General features: G+C 41.5%; 1 protein-coding gene across 1 annotated transcript in view; it reads right to left on the bottom strand.

Annotated features, from left to right (window-relative positions):
* Nucleotides 1–21,157, bottom strand: part of CTNND2 (catenin delta 2) — a 339,572-nt gene extending 318,415 nt beyond the window's left edge. The window contains exon 1 of the mRNA XM_006769453.2: nt 20,890–21,157. The gene's annotated coding sequence lies outside the window, so the exon portion shown is untranslated. The remainder of the gene's footprint in view (nt 1–20,889) is intronic.
* Between the last annotated feature and the right edge of the window lie 6 nt (nt 21,158–21,163).

Here is a 21,163-nt window from a genome sequence, read left to right as displayed (position 1 = left end):
GCCCAATCCACTGAGGAGCAGGCCTAAGCCAGCAGGTGGTCATCCCCCGAGGGGTCCCAGACTACAAGAGGGCACAGGCCAGGCTGAGGGGCCACCCCTCCCCGCCCAGTGCACAAATTTTTGTGCACTGGGCCTCTAGTTATTAAATATTTGAACAACATCTATATTTTTATTTTTTTCAACATACTACATTTTTAATTATCATGTTCTTGATAAAACTCTAAGTTCACAGTGTTTCCCTGTGGAAACATTTGTGCAAAATCCATTTGCATATTTAAGCATTATGCATAGCACTGAATGAAACAGGCTTTCTAAAAGGAACATTGTTTATACTCCTTTCTATCCATTGTGATCCTTTCAGTTGCTCATGGGTGGGCACAGTTATTGGCAAGAGAAACAGACAGATGTAGGAGAGAGAAGAGAGGCAGCGAGTGAAAGGCTAAAGGTGCAAGTTCAGGAATTCATGCTTTCTACCACTCAGGCTCAAGTAAGACCCATACTAACAAAACCTATCTTATTCTGGGTAATTCCAAGAAAAAAATTCTCACAGAACCTCTTCTGAGAATGTGCTGCAAAAGTTCACGAGGTGGTGAATATATTTGCTGATCCAAAGAAAATGTACTTTTCTTTAGCAGTAATTTCTTTCACCATTATGGTCTATTTGACAACAAGTCCTCAGCATTCTGGACTCAGCATACCATTAGTAAGCATTTGTGTCTTTGACAGGAACTGAAAAGATGTTATCATAGCAAGGAAAAATGTGGGAGAAACTGACTGTCCAAAATGTCACAGATGTTCAGGGCAATGAAGAACAATTCTGAGAGCCTCACCTTGACCAAGATGAGGGTTCAGAACTGCAGCATGACAAGGTGCAGTGAAACACAAGTGGCCAGAGAGAAAAGGAAAGCAGACCCCACAGGCCAGACCAACTGCAGCAAAAGTCTCTCCACCATTGCAGGCAGAGGTCATGTAGGTATAATACCTGTGTCTACATAGTGCTTTATGACCAATTTTCTCAACAATGCTTACCTCATCCAATGTCCACCTTTTAATGCTGTCATATCATTTCACTTTTCCTACATCTTTTCACAAGACAAAATTTGGATCTAGAGAGCTCCGGCACTGGTAATTTTCATCTGTAATGTGATTCTGAAATTAATGGGTTTGAGGGCTCGCATCTGGAACATGAGTGGTTGTTATGCAGGCTAAGAAAGGTTGTGACTCATGAGGGTGCTCTGTGAGGGAGGTCCAGGAGCCCTGGAGGACAGGGGAGAACCTGAAAATTGATGTAGGACCAGGCCTGAGACAGCTGTTATACAAGAGCTACCTTTGGTCATAAAACTTCCATCACCTGCTCACTCCTGGCCCTCTGCTGTGGCATTGGTGGTGGGAGGACAGAGGGAAGGAGGGTTCAGTCCTGTGGCAGTAAGGGAGGTACAGGTTCTAGGGTCTCAGAGGGGTGGGAAGACTGGACCACTGGGGAGGACACTGGACCTCTGATATCCCCTGCTTCTGTGTAGGCATCTTCACACCAGCACCACCATTCACATGAGCAAGTCCTATGTAGAAGATAGAGATCATGGCTCACCATAAAGTTCTGCACATGAAAGGCGGCATTATGACTGTGGATGTATAATGTTCAACAGTTTAAAGTAAAAATAAATTGCATCGAAAGTAGTAATTCTGCTGTTGTTTCTTAAGTAAATTTTGCCCAAATAACCTGAACTAAGAAGACATAATTTGGGCTCCAGATCCATGTCTAACCAGTTGGGTGAATCAAGGTGAGTCACTGAACCTCTCTGAGCCCAGGTTTCCTCCAGTGTAAAAATACAGATAGTAATGCATGCATTTGTATGGCATGAAATAGTGGGAGGATCAAGATGAGAGTGACCACGTCTGAAAATGTATATGTGTTAAAACAGCCTACTATGTCATTCAATCTCAGAGTCAAATTACGTTATTTCATGAAATACATCTTTTGATTGGGAGAAAAGCAAGCTCTTCTTAACAGAAACCTTCAAAATATCAAAAACAAAACAGAGATTTAATTTGGAAATATAACTGACAAAAATTTGATAATTTTGTAAAACATTACAAAATGTAAATCATACAGTCTATTTTTATGTTCTTAAAGGAACAACATCAGGGTTGCTTTGTAATGGATAACGGTGAAGAATGCAGGAATGAATTAAGTCCAAAAGGGAAAGACATATTAAAATGACCAAGAAAAGGCAGAATCCTTTTTAGAAAGGGGTATGGTATAAATTAAACCTGCACATTGAGGACAAACAAACATTTGCTAATCTAGTAGGAAGCCAGCAACAGAGTTTTAGGGAGTCGTTGACATGGAAAATAATTAAGGAGCTGAAAAGACTGCAGTATCTCTCACTGCCTTGCTTGTCTCATCCTCAACACCACATTTTCACTGGCTCAGGGAATCCAACAGGCTCTGTTTGCAACTGACAAGCAACAGGCAACATTTATCATTTTTTAGATTGATTGGCAAATGAATCTCTATATGCTCAATATTGCTTGTATCATTTATATGTACCAGTTCATCTATATTGATCTATATTTTCATTCATTCAACACATATTTACTGAGTGTCCGGGCAACTTCTAGGAGTTGAGGACACCAAGGTGCTTAAGACAGACCAGGTCTCTGGCCTTGGAAATAAGTAAGAGATTACATTAAGGTAGGTATAGACATAGAGGCTGAAGCAAAATTAAGTAGGGTAGGGGAGAGGAGACGAAGTGTTGGGGGTATATTGCTTTGATACTGGGGTCAAGAGGTTCTTTCTGAGCATCTGACATTTCAGCAGAAAACTTCATAGGACCAGAGAAGGAGTCAGAGCAGCACGATGCCTACTTTTCAGCCAGAGAGAACGAGCAGCCAGAGCAAAGGCCCTCTGTAGAGATTCATTTCATAATATTCATAGAAGTGATTTTATTAGGACCTATTTAAGCCATTATGTTGTAAAAGAAATATGTTCATACTGAGTTGACGGTAAGAACTGAACAGATATTTTCTTAACTCGAAATGTCACAATCACAGTAACTACATTTTTATCAAAAGGATTTGAAATATTCAACAGAAGATCACACATAAACTCATGAGAATTTCATGACTAAAGATTCAGCTCAAATACACACACACACACACACACACACACACACACTAGAATTTTCATTCCTGAGAATATGATTAATTCTCAAATCTTTGTTTATTCTCCAAAGAATATTTTGGGGGACTCTTTGAAATGGTGACTCCTGAACACAACCTCCAAAAGAATTAGACTCAGTCCACCTAAGTGGGGAGTGGCACTGTGTGTTTAATGGGCACCCACACCTCCTAATTAGTAGTATATACAGAGATAGGAGACAGGCATTGTTAAAAGAAATAAATATCTAATGTTTTACAATCCTCAATTTATGACTTCTTGATTTCTTCAAATAATATCATTTACTACTATGTTAAGCCAAATTACTGAACAGAATGAAACAAATTTATTCCGTTTTTCATTATGACCCATTCACATTTTTTAATCTCTATACTATATAATTGATGACTCCCTAATTTAATGCAAATTAACCTGCTTTCCATGCAAAGAAATAAATTTCTACATGCTTTCACTTAGAAACATCAAAAGGTCCTTAAAGAAAAAAAATGCCATTGATCTATCTCTTCACATCAAATTTGGGAGCCAGTTTCAAATGGTCATTTACAAAGAAACGGAAGGAGGAAAGGAGGGCCACATGCCAGGGTGGTCAGGGTCAGCCAGCAGACAGAGGCCTCTGTGCACAGGCACCAGAGATGAGCACTCTCATTTCTGAGAAAAAGAGCTGTCTTCAGAAGAAGAGCTATACATTTCCTGTGCTATGAAGGTAAGTCCAAAGTAAATTCTAGGAATTCTGTTTTTTTTTTAAATTGCACACTGATATTAACACAATTAAATGTTTGAAGGGTAAAATAGAACTTTTATAGAAAAGTGCAGAGCCTAGAAAAGAAGCAGATTTCCCTTTGAAATGCCCCCGCTGTAACTCTCCCCCTTGCTTAAAACCTTGCTGATTTCAGGGGTATGTTCTCTGCCCATCACTAAGCAACGTGTCCAGGAAGCATGACCTGTGCAGTTAGGTCACCTTCCCTCTGTGGTGTTTATGGCTTTGAATAGTTATTTTGTGCCTCTTAAAAGATGTAGTTTTATATATGTTTTCATTAAACTTGAGGGGGGAAATATGACACCAACAAATAAGCACTTTCAGAAATACAAAATATAACAATTTTGGTTAATGTTATCATATCATAAATGTGTGCTAATTGCTGAGAGAGGCAACTATCACATCTTGGATCTGAGGAATACCTCTCCACAAGAAAAATTTACTTGTTTGCTTCTTGATATTTTTGCTTTTGACTCTAATCAAAACTCCAAAATCTACATCCTACGCCTATGTTAATTCAGAACTTAATTTTAGTCTTAAATTATTTCCTATGAAGCTTCACCACACCTATTACCAAATGAATAATGTACTCTACTGAGAGTCACGTACTTTGCAGCAAGAAAAACATAAAGGCCAAAGTCATTGGTCTGGATGCAGCACTGAGGGTGCCCATGTGACCTTATCCTTTAGAAAAGCAGGCACCCCTTGTTCTTTTATTTTCTAACCACAAGCAGTTCTCCCCAGGCTGTTAGAAAAACAGGCTTCTTTTGTTCCGCTCCTTTTGTGACAGGCAAGCATGTGGAAAGTGATGAGACAGGGGTAATGGAGTCTAATGAGCTCTGTGGAGTCTGCTGTCTGCATTCTTAGGATGGGCCATTTCCATTTTTATCTTCAGTCAAAGGTCATGCGGCCCTGCACCTATGCTGAGGTGAAGGGTGTGCTGTGTCAGCATACAGGGCCAGCTCTGAGTTAAAGAAGGGCCTGCGGAACCTGCTTGTCTCAGATGGTACTGGCACCAGTGAAACGCATGGGTAAACTGTGGTGGTTCGGCGCCTGTGCCAGATACCCACCTGTGGTTTCCTAGGGTAGGGGAGGTAGAGAGTAGGTCTGACTATGCCAGCCATGAGTTCCAGTGTTCTCAAAATGCCGTATGCATCCCATTCCCCTGATTAAAATTCAGGTTCTGACTCAGCGGGTCAGGGGGGAAAAGCTGAGGTTCTGCATTTTTAACAAGTTCTCGGGCAATGTCTCATTTTCTCTATCAGTGGAGGGTGGGGTCGTTGCAGTGACAATCATGTGTTCTGTGGACTCTTAGGAGTCATTCTACAGATAACTTCAGTGGCATCACAACCGCTCAAGTGAGAGACAGTCCTGAGGAGGCTGGTGAAAGGACTCCCAGAAACACTCTACCCAGGAACCCCAAATCCTCAGCTGACACTGAGCAGAGTTAGAAATTAGAGGGGGGGGGGGCGAATTTAGGAGAGAAGATATGTTTGGTGCTATGGTTCTTAACATAAAAATCAATGGTCAAGTGAGAGACAGTCCTGAGGAGGCTGGTGAAAGGACTCCCAGAAACACTCTACCCAGGAACCCCAAATCCTCAGCTGACACTGAGCAGAGTTAGAAATTAGAGGGGGGGGGGTCAATTTTGAACTGTAATATCCTTTCATACAGAAGGGCAACCCAATTTGATTTTAGACTTGTAATTAAACCCTTTTGACATAAGCTTGTAAGAAAGTTTAATCTGTGAGTGTTAATTTTAACTGGGAGGGGCCTCCTAGTTAAAAGTTGCTCCCAAACCAGGCTCCTCCGTGGGAGCAGCTGTGGCGGCAGCATCCTGGGTAGAAGGAACCAGGCGCTTGGCTCAGGCGATCTTCTTACTGTCCCAGAGACCGGTGCAGAGCAATCCATGACTTGGTGCTCTATTAATTATTTATCAGAGTTTTTAAAGGCCAGTCTCATATTCACACAGGGACTCTTCTTTATCTACAAGGTGGATTCAATTAAATGAGTGCCATTTGATTTCTCAGCAGCTGCTTCTCAATGCCCCTCACCCATTAGTGAAATACCGGAACACTACATCTGGAGTCTGACCTCCAGACCTATTTGCTAAGGGTACTTGTGGATATTTTCATGGAAGGAATCCAGAACAAGGTGGTCCTGACCCATCTTTTGTAAGTATATATATATATATTTATGCATAGCAGGATAGACAGACAGGTTTCTGCTGACAGACAGACAGGCTTCCTCTTCGAGGGACCAGAAGTCCCCATCCAGCTTTCAGAGGTGCTGACTGCTGTAGGAACTGAAGCTCCGTTTTCCTTCTCGTTTATGTGGTTTTTGCCCATCACAGGGCACAGGTGATATTGTCAATGTTTGGGCAAGGAGAAGGGTTTCATCAGATCAAAGTAGGCTTCAGTACGCTGTTTTCTCCATATATAGTTTCAAGTATTTTGAAAAATATGTGAACTAAGATGTTTTGCATCTCAGCATCATAATAAACACAGGCCTTTATACTCAGGTTGAATCAGAAAAGATTGGCTGCATATATCTAATATATACATATAGCTAATATAAAGATCTAATTTTCAAAAATTAGACATTTAGCTTCTAAAACACAAACTTAGGAAGTATTCTCCCTGTCTCATTTTTCTACTGCTTTATATGTTTCACCAACACCCACACCGTGGCCTTGGTGGTAATTTCAAAAGAAAAAGACACCATTAACCCTCGGCATAATTTATAGGGGGAAATGGCAAATAAACTGCTTCAAGGATTAGTCGTTCTCTCTATTTACATTTTATAAATTCTTTGTATCAACACTTTATTAAATTTTTATTCTTTTATTCAACATAATACTTGGCAAATAAAAGAGTTTGAAAAGAGAGGAATTATGTTGTATAATAAACAGTTCTGGGAGAACTAAAAATGTTCCTTGATTCTTTCCTAGTTAAAACTTTAATATTGTGTGTGTGTGTGTGTGTGTGTGTGTGTGTGTGTGTTTTAGAATCTAATCAGTAACTGAATTATATATAATTATTTGAATAGCAGCTATATTTATTAAAACATAATTTCTTTATGCAATGCACCACCAATGAGACCATATATAGCTACAATTCTCCTACCCCATTTTTCATTTGTTGTCTTCATCTAAAGAAATTACTAGTAAACCACCAGTTGAACTGGTATGGTAATGATGCTAACTGATGCTTTTCTCGTACACAAAACTATGTCTGTTGACTCTTCCAATGCAAAACAAACCCTACAGATTTGCTAGAAGGTTGTCCAGGTGAAGCGGGCTATTTGTGGCCATGTCAAAAACAACCAACTAATTGACTCAATCATGGAGGTCCTGGGACCGAGGTATTACCTGCTTCTGGACACCATATCTGAATGAATGAGTGTGTGTGTGTGTGTGTGTGTGTGTTTTCATTCTAGAGAATATGCACTGACTTCCTTTTCTACATCAATTATTGAATAGAAGCTTATCTTCTGAGGGAGGTTTTGACTTCTTTAACATGTTGCCAGTCTATTTCAGGAGAACTAAGGATGAAGCCAGAAACATCAGGAGATATCACATATCATTTAAGGTTAAGTGTGGACTCTTCTCTGTAATAACAGCACCATGGGTCAGGTACTATCTAGCAAGCCAAACAGGAATAATCAATGCTATCGAGTCTGTTTGAACATATTACATAGCAAGCAATCATTTGAGGGACCACCAAGTCCACTGGGTCAAAATCATTAATGGTTTTCTTTGGGTGCCTTTGCTACCAAGTCTCTATCTGCTTGTCCCTGGGCAGGTGCTCAGGATGCAGACACTATAGAATAGGCATCATCTGTTTTATGTTCTCTAAATTTACTAACTTCTTTATAATCTCTAGCACTACACTAGAGCAAGCTGTTAATTCCACAGGTGAGCCTCTGGTAGTCCATGGACCGCTGTGTAGGCCTCTATTAGTACTACAACTCAGAACTAAAACATACAGGAAGCCAGTTTCCAAAGAACTGAGAAACTCAGAGATAAGGGAGAAGACACTTTACAGATTTTCAATACGCACTGAGCCAAGTCTTTCTGGTAGCTGTTGGTAATTTTTTAATGTTTTAATCACTTTGGGGAGAACCTGGTCCTTCTGTGGCCATGCTTCTCCCTGTACTACAGATGACTTGTGGTTCTCAGGGGTATATAACACTTCACCCACCAGCTACTTTACAATAGTCGGTCAGAAATATTTGTTGACTATCTACTAGAGAAGGAGTGATGAGGAGTTCTGAAATATGCAGGGCTCTCAGCTGCCCTTGGGGAGCCAATGTGCCCACTTATTCAAGTACCCTGCCTCTTTTGATTATAGGAAAATTCAAGATACCTTCTTTGTGTCAAAGGCAGTCAGTGCTTTGGTAATTAATACACAGCACAATAAATACAAATTGATCCATTTGTGATTAGCCTTCATAGATTCTAGACTTTTCACTTTAGTTATTCCATAGCAAATGCGTGTGTGCACACACACGATGGGGCAAAATAGGTTTACAGTTGTAAGTATGCAAAGCAGTTTATTCTTGTATTATTATTTATTAATTATTGTATTATTTTCCATATGAACAACTGTAAATTTACTTTTGCCCTACCTGAATCTACATCTCTATCTATCTACCTATCTATTTACATATATGTATGATATAAAATATGGACTAAATATATGACAAATAATTTTGTAATAAAAATTACAAGATGCACCTTGGTTAAAGATAGTGTAGGAAAGATTCTAATGTAGGCTTGGTTGCGAATTAACTCCATTTTGAGAAATTTTAAGTTATTACTTAAGGTTATTTGTACATCTGCTAAAACAGTTGGTCTCCACACAATCCCAGGTACTTTGATAAAAATTTTAAAAAAAAATGTTTAAAAGCCTTAGGATAGAAAATTAATATTCAGAAATCAATTTCATTTTTATATACCAATAATAAACTATCAGAAAGGAAAACTAAGGAAAATATCCCATTTACAACTGCATCAAAAATATAAAATACCAAGGAATATATTTAACCAAGGAGGTAAAAGACCTATACTCAGAAGATTATGATACACTGAAGAAATTGAAGATGCCAATAAATAGAATCATATACTGTGCTTATGTACAAGAAGAATTAACATCATTTAAATGTCTATACCACCCAAAGAAATCTGTAGATTCAATGCAATCCTCATCAAAATACCCATGATACATTTCACAAAACCAGAACAAATAATCTAAATATTTGTATGGAAACACAAAAGACCCCAAATAGCAACAGAAATCTTGAAAAAGAAGAACAAATTGGGTAGTATCACACTATCTGATATCAAACTATACTACAAGGCTATCGTAATCAAAAGCAGCATGAGACTGGCATGAAAATAGACACATAGATCAATGGAAGCAAATAGGGAGCCCAGAAATAACCAACACCTATGAGGTCAATCTATGACAAAGGAAGCAAGAACATACAATGGGACAAGGACAGTCTGTTCAATAAATGGTGCTGGGGAAATTAGACAGATACATTCAAAAAAAGAAAAGAAGAGAGAAGAGAAGAGAACCTAGACCACCTTTTTATGCCATATACAACAATAAACTCAAAATAGATTCAATACTTAAATATAACATGTAAAACCGTAAAACTCCTAGAAGAAAACATAGGCAGTAAAATCTTGGACATTACTCTTAGAAATATTGTCTGTCTAGTTCCTAAGTCCCATGTCTGTCTAGTTCATAAGTCCATTTTCTTAATCATAGTCTCCTATATTTGTTGAACTCAATGGAATGCAACGCAATTCTTTCTTCTTCATCCACAATTAATTTCACTATTCCTACTCATCCTTTTAATTATTCTGCCCTTAGATATTAAAATGACCTAGGTTCTTTCAGACTTATGCCTACATTCATGACTGTGGGCTTTTTGTGCTGAGTCCCACCTTTCCTTACTTGCTAGCCTACTGCCAAGTACCTGTATTCCTATGTATCTATCCGTTTTTCCCCGCTCTCACCTTCTCTTCCTTGCCCTGGGCCTTCACTCTAGTCATGTTCATTGTGTCCTGGGTACTATGTTTCTCGTTTCATAACCTTATATAGCTAGAATACATCAAGTGTTGTAACTTTCTAGGAAAGGATACATAGGAGATCGATTTTATGAATATTTGTGAATCTGAAATTATTTGGTCCTCCCTTTATGATGATGGCTAATTTGGCTGCATATAGATTTTGGGTTGAGTTATTTTACCCCAGAATTCCGAGAGCATCACTGGGTTGTTCTTTATCATGTAGTATCACTACTGCAAGTCAGGTGGAGTCTGTTTTATTTCTCCCCAAGGGTGCTAGGGTATTCTTATGTTGGTGCTTTCAAATTTTGTGATATAGATTATGCATTAACTTTTTATTCCAAGCATAGGGCATTTCCTATGAAGGCAAAGGTCCCTCAGCTCTGAGGAATTTTCCCATATTACTTCACTGATAACATGTTTCTCTCCAGTCTCTTTCTGTGACTCTAGTAATGTTAGATCTCCTGGATTTGTCCTGCAAGGCTCTTCCTGCATTACTCTGATATTTTCTGTCTTTCCCCCTTCATGTTCTCCCTTCCCAGTGATTTCCTTGACTCACATCCAGTCTTTCTATAAAAATCTTTAATTTGGGTAGTTATATTTTTGTGGCCTAGAAAAGATTTTCTTGTTATTTGATCCTTTTACATATCATTTCGTTCTTACTTAATAAACACAAGATTGTCTTAAATCCTTCTTAGTACTTAACCTAAACTTATTGCTTGTTTCTTTTAATATCTTGTATTCTGTAAGTTATCTCTATTTATGCTGAGGCACAGTTCCTTTTTTCTATTTTTTTTTAGGCTTCTAATTCTCCTGAATTCCTCAGTAATCCCTACTAACATATCACATTTGAGAAAGAAAATCCCGGAGGTAGCTTCTTCTTGTGCTACAATCTAAAGAGAAGTGTTCCCAAATGCAAGTGTTTCCCATTATGCGTTCCTGAGGGAGAATGTGGGACGGGAAGAGAAGGTCAGGGGCAGTCCTGAGCCACCTACCAGCTCACTGCCCACAGAATGGTATGAAATAGACTGTAGTAGACCATGGGCAGCCATAACCCAAGTCTACTTTCTCAGATAGTTTGTCCAGTTTCTTCAATAGTCACCCCCTGTTTCTCCTTGCAGTAGGCATGGGCTACATGGCAACATCTTGGTAGGAGAGAGGGGACATGAGTGGGAGGAGGCAGCCAACTTAGAAATGCCTGGAGCCCTGACTTTCAATGGATCCCTTCATCTTGAGGCCTCTCTTCTCTCCCAGCCCCTCAACTAAATCTGACCCTTGAACCTGTCCAAGAATTCACTGAAGGCAGCCAGTCCACCTCCGCTGTGCTGACAGAGCAGATTCTTGGGAGAAGCTTGGACATTTTTAATTGCTTACCACTCCTATCTACTTTGCTTTCTAGAAAGTTCCTAAAAAGGCTTACTTGTTGGTGACACCCACCCCCTGGCCTCGGGCCTCTGTGTTCTTGTCTTTTTTTACGACGTCATTCTCGGTTGCAGTCCTGTATGTTATTTTTCAAGGGGTCTGAGACATAGGGAAGATGTCTGAGACAGAGGGGACATGAGTGGTTAGAATATGCCATATTGAACTATTGTCCAAGATACAGTTTCATTTTTAAATGTACATTTCCTAGTTAAGCATGATCAATATCATATAAGCATCAATAATATTGCAAAAGCTTTCATAAAAGTTCTACATAAAAATACCATTTTCCTACCAAACAAAAACCTGAACAAAAGAAAGCCTGTTAACGTCATTTTAATTAGCAAGGTTGCCATCTGGTAGGCAGGAAGGGGAGGTATTAATTTCTGTGAATCAACAAAAAAGAAAGACATCAGGGAGGCCTTTGGGGCCACCTAGCATCCCAAATATTGAGTTTCAGAAGCAGCCACCCGCTTACAGTAACGGGATGTTAAAACAGCCTTTCGCTGCTGCAGTCTGACCCAAACACAACTGGACGGAAATCAGATACCAATATGACTGTGAATGAGATGCTGTGTCAAGTGACTACAAAGGAATGCCTGGTCACCGTTTCTGGGTCGCTGAGCAGATGGAGGCTGTTAGGCAGGAGTCAGCAGGTGCAGAGGAGGTGTGCCGAAGAGATGGCAGTATCCATGCTCTAGGTAGGGAGAGCCTGGAGATAGGGGGCTTCCATAGGATCACTCAGAGGAAGGTTCTCTGCTATAAAATGGGGTCCCAGAATCTAGGGGGCAAAAGGCTGAAGGAATGTTCACTTTGATGGTGGAAGCAGGGAAGGGTTCATGTGTGGGAACAGGCCTGCACTTCTCAAGCTTGTCGATCTACACCAGGATGGCTGGGTTGGGCTCCCAGAGCAAGAGCACAGGGGGAAGGAACTGGGGCTAAGAGGCACAGCCTCTATGCAATGCCAGAAAGATTCTGAGGTTGGGGGAGGGCTCTAGCTTCAAAAAAACCCGGAAATTCTGGTGGAGAGTCAGCTTTTTAAACAACCTTTGAAAGAAGATTAAAGTGTGGATTGATTTCACTGGTTGATCACATTCTAATTAGCAGGTCTAAACTATGACTTTATTTTATTTTATTTTTTTACTTCTGGGTGAGCAGGAGGTTCACAAGAACTGATCAAGCATTTGTGCCCTGCAGGCAAATTTCACCTTCAGGAAATGCAATGTAAAGGAGTGGAAGCCACAGATCTACTGCATTCTGACCATATCTCAAGTGCTGTGCGTTAAACAAACTGGCTCATTATCTGGGGAGACTTCATGTTTCCTTTGAGAACCGGCACCCGAGATGGCAAAGCTTTATTCTAGGATTAGGCTTTTTATTTTTTTCCTTTTTCTTTCTTATAACAGATGCACCTGACAGAACTAGCAAGTCTGAAATCTGAAAATATGTGTAATGTGGGGTTTATAATATGTGATCCTCTCAAAATACTGTGTTTTATATCCATCTGGCTGGGGTACAAGGTGGACACGCCTTGACTAAATTCTTCTCCATATTAGGTCAATTTTCTTTGCAATCATTAAATGAACAAATCTACATTTAATCCATTTCAAGTTTGCCTCAAAATATGCTTGTGATGTTTGATTTAACTTTAATGCATATTTATAACTCAGATTTCTATTTCTAATGGGATTAATTTTGCTCTAAGCCAGAAAAGGAAAGGATCATGCTATTTTCCTTACAGAAGTGAACAAAAATTGGTAAAGTTATATTCGAAAGAATGATGAAAGCCTGTTAACCTCATTTTAATTAGCAAGGTTGCCATATGGTAGGCAAACTTTTGCTTTCTTTAAAATCACTAGTCATTTACAAAAGTTAAAAACGTACACTGCATTTTTACATTCTTGATGTTTTTCTTCAATAACACAATATACTTTCTACCCACATATCATGTATATTTAAGATATAGAGAAGATGGACCCAAAGTAATTGAGGTTCAAATCACATCTCTGTGGTCCAGACACATAACTTTGGGCAAGAAACTTATCACCAATCAGTCTCAGTTTTTGAATCTGTTCAATAGGGGTGAAAATTGTACATAAGTTACTGGAAAAAACATGAGATACAGTTTGTTAAGTGTCTGGCACAATATCTGGCATTTGCAAATGCTTTAAATCGCAATTATTTTTACCTAATTTTATTCATTGTGAATAAAATGAATACATTTAACTTTTAATTCATAAACAATAAAATTAAACAACCTATTTGTCAGGAGAAACATGTTAAAACTACTTATGTCATTTATCTAGCCTTCTTCTTCCTGTACTACTTATGAGTGATAATTTTTGAATTGTCCCATTTCAAAATAAATGGGTGAAAGCTTTAATAACTAGATCTGGGAGCAGGAAAGGACTCTTCAAATACCTTTCTAGGTGTTTCCCTGCCCATTTTTTCACTGAAAATCCTTTCTCCGCACAGCCCCCAGAATGAAGTTTCTAATATGATCAGGTCAGTCCTCTGTTGGAAGGGTGACACTCACTACAAGCCCTTTACCACTCATCTCCTCCCTCATCTCCACCCCCAAGCCCATCACTCATTTCTGCCTCAAGAAAGCCTGATCTGCTGATGACCCCTACACCTTTCCGCCACACCTTGCATCACACCCCTTCTCTACTCTTTGACTTTGCTCCAGCTACCTTTTCTTACTAGTTCTATTGCTGTATATTTAAGATATAGAGAAGATGGACCCAAAGTAATTGAGGTTCAAATCACATCTCTGTGGTCCAGACACATAGGAAGCATTTGCAGCACATGTCTGATCCCCACTATAACAGGCTCCTCAAGCATGTTCCCCTAGTAACCAATGTGCCTCACCCGAGCACTGGATTTCAAACAATCTGTTCTTATATCCATTACCAACGAGGTCTCCTGAGGGCAGCGGTTATCCTTCACTCATCTTTGTGTGCCCCACACAGACACTGGCATGTTTCGGGACTCAAAAGACCAGCTTTGTGTCTGAAACAAAAACAAATGACCTCTTCCTTGCACATCCAAGTTGGTATGGCAGGTATTATTAAGTAATAAAGTTATCTTCTATTGAGCTGGCCAATGTACTAGAATTTTATATGTATTTCCTTATATTTGTCTGACATTGTGAGATACATTTTGTTGTAAAAACCTAGATAAGGGAACAATTTTAAGCAGGCAAGTCATGCCCCGAGGTTAGGGACCTTTAACAGGAAGGCAGAGCTGGGTTTCCAGGAAGCCATCACTAGATGATGAAAAGAGAGATAATTTAAAGAAAGAAAAAATTCTAAGAGGTCTTTGGAGTCTGATGGCTTAACATCTGAGAAATTATACTGTTCTAGGTTGACTCTGTGCTGTTTTCCCAGAGAGGTGGAACTCTGAGATCGCGGGCAGGACTTTAGAAAGCTTGGCCATCAGGAAGGTCTAGTGGAACGTGTGGGTGTGTGTTCCTCACCAAGTGTCCACACAACTGCTGACCTAAAATCCTCAAACAGAACTTCTACAAATTTGGAAATGTTTGCAGCTAAACAAGAACCACTTCTTGAAAACATTATGCACGTTTTTGATCTCTAGTTTTTCTCCTCCCATTATCTCTTGGATCCCCACTTCCAGTAGGATTTTACCACTACCCTTCACTGAAACTACTCTTTCAAACTTGCCAATGAATACAGTCTGTTAAACCAATGCCAGCCAACAGTCTTCCTTTGTCTTGACTTTTTAACTGTACTGGACATAGTTTATTGTGACAGGCTGTTCTTTTCGCTTCTAAGAAATGGCACTGACCTTCTCAACTATCAGACAGATACATTTGTGGGAGGCACTAGGGCTCCTCAGTCCTTGGACCTCTTCTCTCCATACTTACTTCCCAGGTAATTTCTTCTAGACTCCTGGTCTTAAATACTATCTACCTGATGATGACTCCACTCCCTAATTCTTATCACCAGCCTGAGATTCTCCCCTGAACTCTGACTTGCACATCCAACTGTATACTTAACATGTGCATTTTGATTCTGATAGGCACCACATGTCCAAAACCAAAATCTTAATATTTATGAGCACTGTCCCCAAACCCAACCAGATCCCTCTGCAGCACACCTGTCTCAGTCAGTGGTGACTCCATTCTTCTGGTTGTTGGTTCAGTGACAGCCTTAGTCCTCTTTCTCTTATCATCATTACCTAGTCCGTGATAAAATCCAGTGGGCGCTACCATACATATACACCCAGAATTACACCACTTTTCATAACCTTCAATGCCACCATCCTGGCCCACATCATAATCATTTCTTGCTTAGATTACTGCCATAACCCTTAACTGGTATTCATGCTTTTGCCCTTAACCCCCAAAAGTGTATTCTCTACAAGTACCCAGGGTGACTGTTATATACACTACGTCAGATTATGTCACTCCTCTGCTGAAATCTTCAATGGCTCACATGGATTTAGCACAGCAGGCATCCTCATCAAGACTTACAAGACCTTCCTTGCTGGTCACTCCACTGAGTTCATGCCATTTCTTTGCCCTCTTTCTCTAGATCAGTGGTTCTCAACCTTCCTAATGCTGCGACCCTTTAATACAGTTCCTCATGTTGTGGTGACCCCCGACCATACAATTATTTTTGTTGCTACTTCATAACTGTAATTTTGCTACTGTTATGAATCGTAATGTAAATATCTGATATGCAGGATGTATTTTCATTGTTACAAATTGAACATAATTAAAGCATAGTTATTAATCACAAAACACTATGTAATTATATATGTGTTTTCCGATGGTCTTAGGCGACCCCTGTGAAAGGGTCATTCGACCCCCATAGGGGTCGCGACCCACAGGTTGAGAACTGCTGAATAAAAGGGCATTCTGAATAAAAGGAACAGATGTGCAAGGCTGGTAAATAGGGGCATGTCTGATATGTTTGCAGGACAGCAAGGAGAGTGTATCTAGGGCAGCGGTTCTCAACCTGTGGGTTGCCCAAGACCATAGGAAAACACATATATAATTACATAGTGTTTTTGTGATTAATCACTATGCTTTAATTCTGTTCAATTTGTAACAATGAAAATACATCCTGCATTACGATTCATAACAGTAGCAAAATTACAGTTATGAAGTAGCAACAAAAATAATTGTGTGGTTGGGGGTCACCACAACATGAGGAACTGTATTAAAGGGTCGCAGCATTAGGAAGGTTGAGAACCACTGAATTAGAGCTGTCCCTGGCCACTCTATCAAAAATATTTACCTTGCCTGGCTGACATGGCTTAGTGGTTGAGCATCGACCTATGAACCAGGAGGTCACGGTTTGATTCCCGGTCAGAGCACATGCCCGGGTTGTGGGCTCAATCCCCAGTGTGGAGCATGCAGAAGGCAGTCGGTAAATGATTCTTTCTCATCATTGATGTTTCTATCTCCCTCTCTCTTCCTCTCTGAAATCAATACAAATATATTAAAAAAATATTTACCTTGATTATTTTGTCTTCTCCATTTGAAAGGAGCTCAGGGATATTGGTTGATATTGATCACTACTCTCTAAGCTCTAAATCAGTGCCAGTAAATCAGAGGTGCTTAATAAATAATTATGGAATAAATTAATTCATTCAAAAGTGAAAGTCAGTACCTATTCCATATTTATATGTCCTAGTTATCAGTGACAAATCTACAAAGTCACAGCCTTGAAAATCCGAAAGCAATTTTTCAGCCTTGACTGTAATGGTATTTTCAATTAGCAAACAAGGTGGCTCCAAAGTTTACGACACCTGGAATGCTATCAGGCACCCTGATTTAGGCAGGGGGTCCAAAAGCTCCAATATTCCTGGTCTGTCACAAACATGAGTCTGTCCCCACACCTTTCCTGGGCCATAGTTTTCTAATTTCTGAATGGGGTATCTGATCTTATGCAACCCAAGTATTTATGTGGAGTTATAAAATATAAGGTGGGGCCACAGTAGGTTTACAGTTGTTCATATAGAAAATAATACAATAATAAATAAATGATAACAAAAGAATAAAATCTGTTCTGTGTACTTATGACTGTATATCTACTTTTTCTCCACCCTGGAATTTTAAACTCAAAACCAACAGCAGCAATTTACATAAAAAGAATCTTTAAATGAACATTTAAAAACATGCATTTCAAACAAAGTATTTCAAACATTACAAGTGTTCATTGAAACTCTAAAATTAAAAATGTTAAATGACAAGTTGATTTTTTTCACCAGGTAGCAAAAATGAAATATGGTCAGAGAATCTGAGGAACAGATGGAAATGGGGAGGGAAGAGAAGGCACAAGAGACTGTGCTGACCAATGGCAGTTCTCTTTCCAGCCAAAGCCTCTACACGGCCTCCCAACTCACACACACACACACACACACACACACACACACACACACACACATCAGACCCTCAGAAACATTCACTCTAGATACTAGAGTGGGATCAGTTTTCACAACATACTTACTTTTACAACCGTTTCCTTAATTCATGATATAAGGAGCTATGGGACTGCTCCATTGGCACACCCCCAACCTCTCCACCAGACCATATTCCCTATTCTTAGTGAAATAATGCAGAACATGCACAGCTTAGCATGTATAACGAGTGGGACAAAGCTGGAAGCTAAGGCAATGAAACAACCTTTAGCAAGTTACCTGGACACTTTGTGCCTCAGTTTCGTCTTCTCGATGGTGAATGGGAAGAATGTCATGGAGCTTTAGTTTCCCAAGAGCTCCACCAGTTCCCCACCTTTTGACATGATATAGTTATTTGTAAACTTATAAAACAAAGTTTCCATACATGTCTCCTAGCCCGTGCTTCCAACCAGAGTGCTTCTTAGTTCCTGCCTTACGGATATTTTGGTACTAGTAGTGGGTTGGCATTAGTAATGGTCTACCTCCAAAATTCTATTAAAGAGAAAGGGGGAGTGAGTAGACAACACTACGTTCACTTCAGTAAACACACTTAGCATAATTGGGGCAGGGGAATTGCCACCTTCACCCTGTTATACCACACCAGTAATTTCCAGCAATTACTGTGCGAAATGAAAGACACCCTTGGACACCTGCTTCATGTATGCACCAGATTCCTTTCTTTATTTCATACTAGAGGACCGATGCACAAAATTCTGCAAGGGGCTCGGCCCTCACAGCCAAGGCTGCCTTGGCCCTTGCAGCCCCAGCTTCCTCACGGCCCCGCTCCCTGCCCACTGGTCCTTCCAGAAGGTCGTTCTGGAAGGTCATTCCAGAAGGTCATTCTGCCATCCGGTCTAATTAGCATATTAGCTCTTTATTATATAGGATGTCTTCACAGTCATCTATTTATATTACAAAAGGAAACCTATGAACACAGCATCTAATTACCTAATCTATATCTATATAATAAAAGCCTAAGCAACTATTATACAGAACCAGAACGACTGGTCGCTATGATGTGCACTGACCACCAGGGGGCAGATGCTCAACACAGGAGCTGCCCCCTAGTGGTCAGTGTGCTCCCACAGGGGGAGCGCTGCTCAGCCAGAGCCAGGCTCATGGCCGGCGAGTGCAGCGGTGGTGGCGGGAACCCTTCCTGCCTCTGCAGCAGCACTAAGGAGCAGAGAGGCGAGTGGTAAGGAGCAGCAAGCAGGCGGGCTGTAAGGAGCAAGGGCTCCCGAACTGCAAGATAGCACAGGCCTGGCTGAGGGACCCCTCCCCAGGCCTCTAGTGTGTGTGTGTGTGTGTGTGTTAAAATATATATATATACTCTCTATGCAAATAGACCAGATGGAGGAACAACTGATCAACCAAACAGCCAGTCGCTATGACATGCTCTGACCACCAGGGGGTGCACATAGAACATGGCAGGCATCAGCAGCAGGCGGCATAGAGCGGAACATGGTGGTGGCGGCCACGGCAGGATGGTGGAGGAGAGTGGGGGATGCCAGATCAAGGCGGGGTGCCAGTTGCTATCATCAGGGTGAGCCTTCAGTGGTTACTGAAAATTCTTTACTCCCACATGCCACAGTCCCGCCTGGCGCTCACACCTGCTGTCGGCGCCAGGCACCGGCCCTGATCACTCAGTGTCATCAGCGGCTGCTGTCCCCGATCACCCCTCAGGGCTTCTCCACTTCCCCCTGTTCCTGAGGGGCAATCGGGGCCAGCAACCGCCTCTTTCACCAACTGCTGGTACCAGCCCTTCTTGCACCTGCAGCGGACGCTGCCACTCGCACCCACTACAGGCACCCGGCACCAGTCCCAATTGCCCCTGAGGGCTTCTCCACCTCCCCCTGCTCCTGGGGGGCAATGGGGGCAGCAGCCGCCGCTCGAACCAGCTGACGGCGCCGGCCCACTGCTCGCTCTGGCCCCAATGGCTCCATGCTGTCAGTGGGTGCAGGAGGGGCTGGCGCCATCAGTGCCTGGGAGCAGTGGTGGCAAGAGCAGGGCTGCTGGCAGACAGGGGACCAGGGGCTGCAGCAGGAGGGGGCCGGGCAGAGGCAATGAAAGATGGGCCAAGACCCTCCCCTGTGCCCACCGCTGTCTCGTGATGCACAGTTCCTTTCAAGGTGCATGCATTCGTGCACAGGGCCCCTAGCACTTTCATAAGAAGAAAAGAGTTGCCAATAAACCCAGGTGAGTTGTCAGGTGTTCGGGAGACAACACATTAGTTTTTCAATCATCATGTCTGGTTTAGCTGAACATATGGTGCTACCAGCAGAGTCACCTGCTCAGCCTGGTTTCTGATGGACAAAAGGACCAACCACAGACATGTTACCTACTCTGTATGGGCAGGGAAAAGCAGCTATCTTTCCCAACCCCAGCCCCTCATTCCTGTAATAAACAAGTACAAATTCAAGGGCCTTCATCATCGTCACCCTTCCCACATGTAAATTCACTGACAGGTGTGGGGGAGTCCTTTACTGTTCCCAGTGACTAAATTTAGATAAAATACAATACATTCCAGCCATAACCAAGTAGTAAAATTTCAAGGCAATTCATCATTGGTTACTTTTTTCACTACTACTGAAATCAATGTAAACTGAATGTCAACTTTGGGGAAAATCCAATACTTTCTTCTACAGCTAAGTGTAGATCACTATAGGTAATCATATAAATATGGTGAGTTTTATTTGCTTTGGTCTTTTTCTGGATACAATCAACAGGTCTATGAGATTCTTCATTAAATTTGACTTCGTTTTACGAATGTCTCAATCTTCTGATGGGGGAGGAGTTAGAGTTTGAGAGACTGCATTACTTTTAAAAAGAAGCAGCCTATTTTAGTTTAGAACCTCACACAGCCTAGGGACGCCCTGCAGGTGCTGGACGCTGGCCCACAGACAGGCCCAGCTTGAGCATGGCTCCAACGCAGCTGTACGTCTCCATCCTGCCCACCAGCCACCCCACAATGTGCCCAGGTGCCCCCATGGCGGAGCCAGGGAAGGTGGGCAGGGAGCCCTTTACCTGCCAGGCTGCCCGGCCTCTGGAGGGTGGCGGTGGCATACAGCTCCTGCGAGTGCTTGCTGTACTGGTCGGACGCGTGGACCAGGCGCTTGGTGGGCGACAGGGTGGCGTACGTGCCGATGGTGGAGCTCAGCTGGTGGATGGGCGAGGAGGAGATGGTGGACTGCACGGTGGGGGGCGAGGTCACGCGGATCGGGGACAGGCCGGCCGAGGACACGACGATGTTGATGGGCGAGCTGGTGCTGTAGGACTTGGCCAGGCGGCTGGGCCTCTG

Source organism: Myotis davidii, unplaced genomic scaffold (assembly GCF_000327345.1).
Source record: "Myotis davidii unplaced genomic scaffold, ASM32734v1 scaffold143, whole genome shotgun sequence".
NCBI classification, from domain to species: Eukaryota; Metazoa; Chordata; class Mammalia; order Chiroptera; family Vespertilionidae; genus Myotis; species Myotis davidii.
Note: the sequence above shows the minus strand (reverse complement) of the source record. Positions and strands in the feature narration are given on the sequence as shown.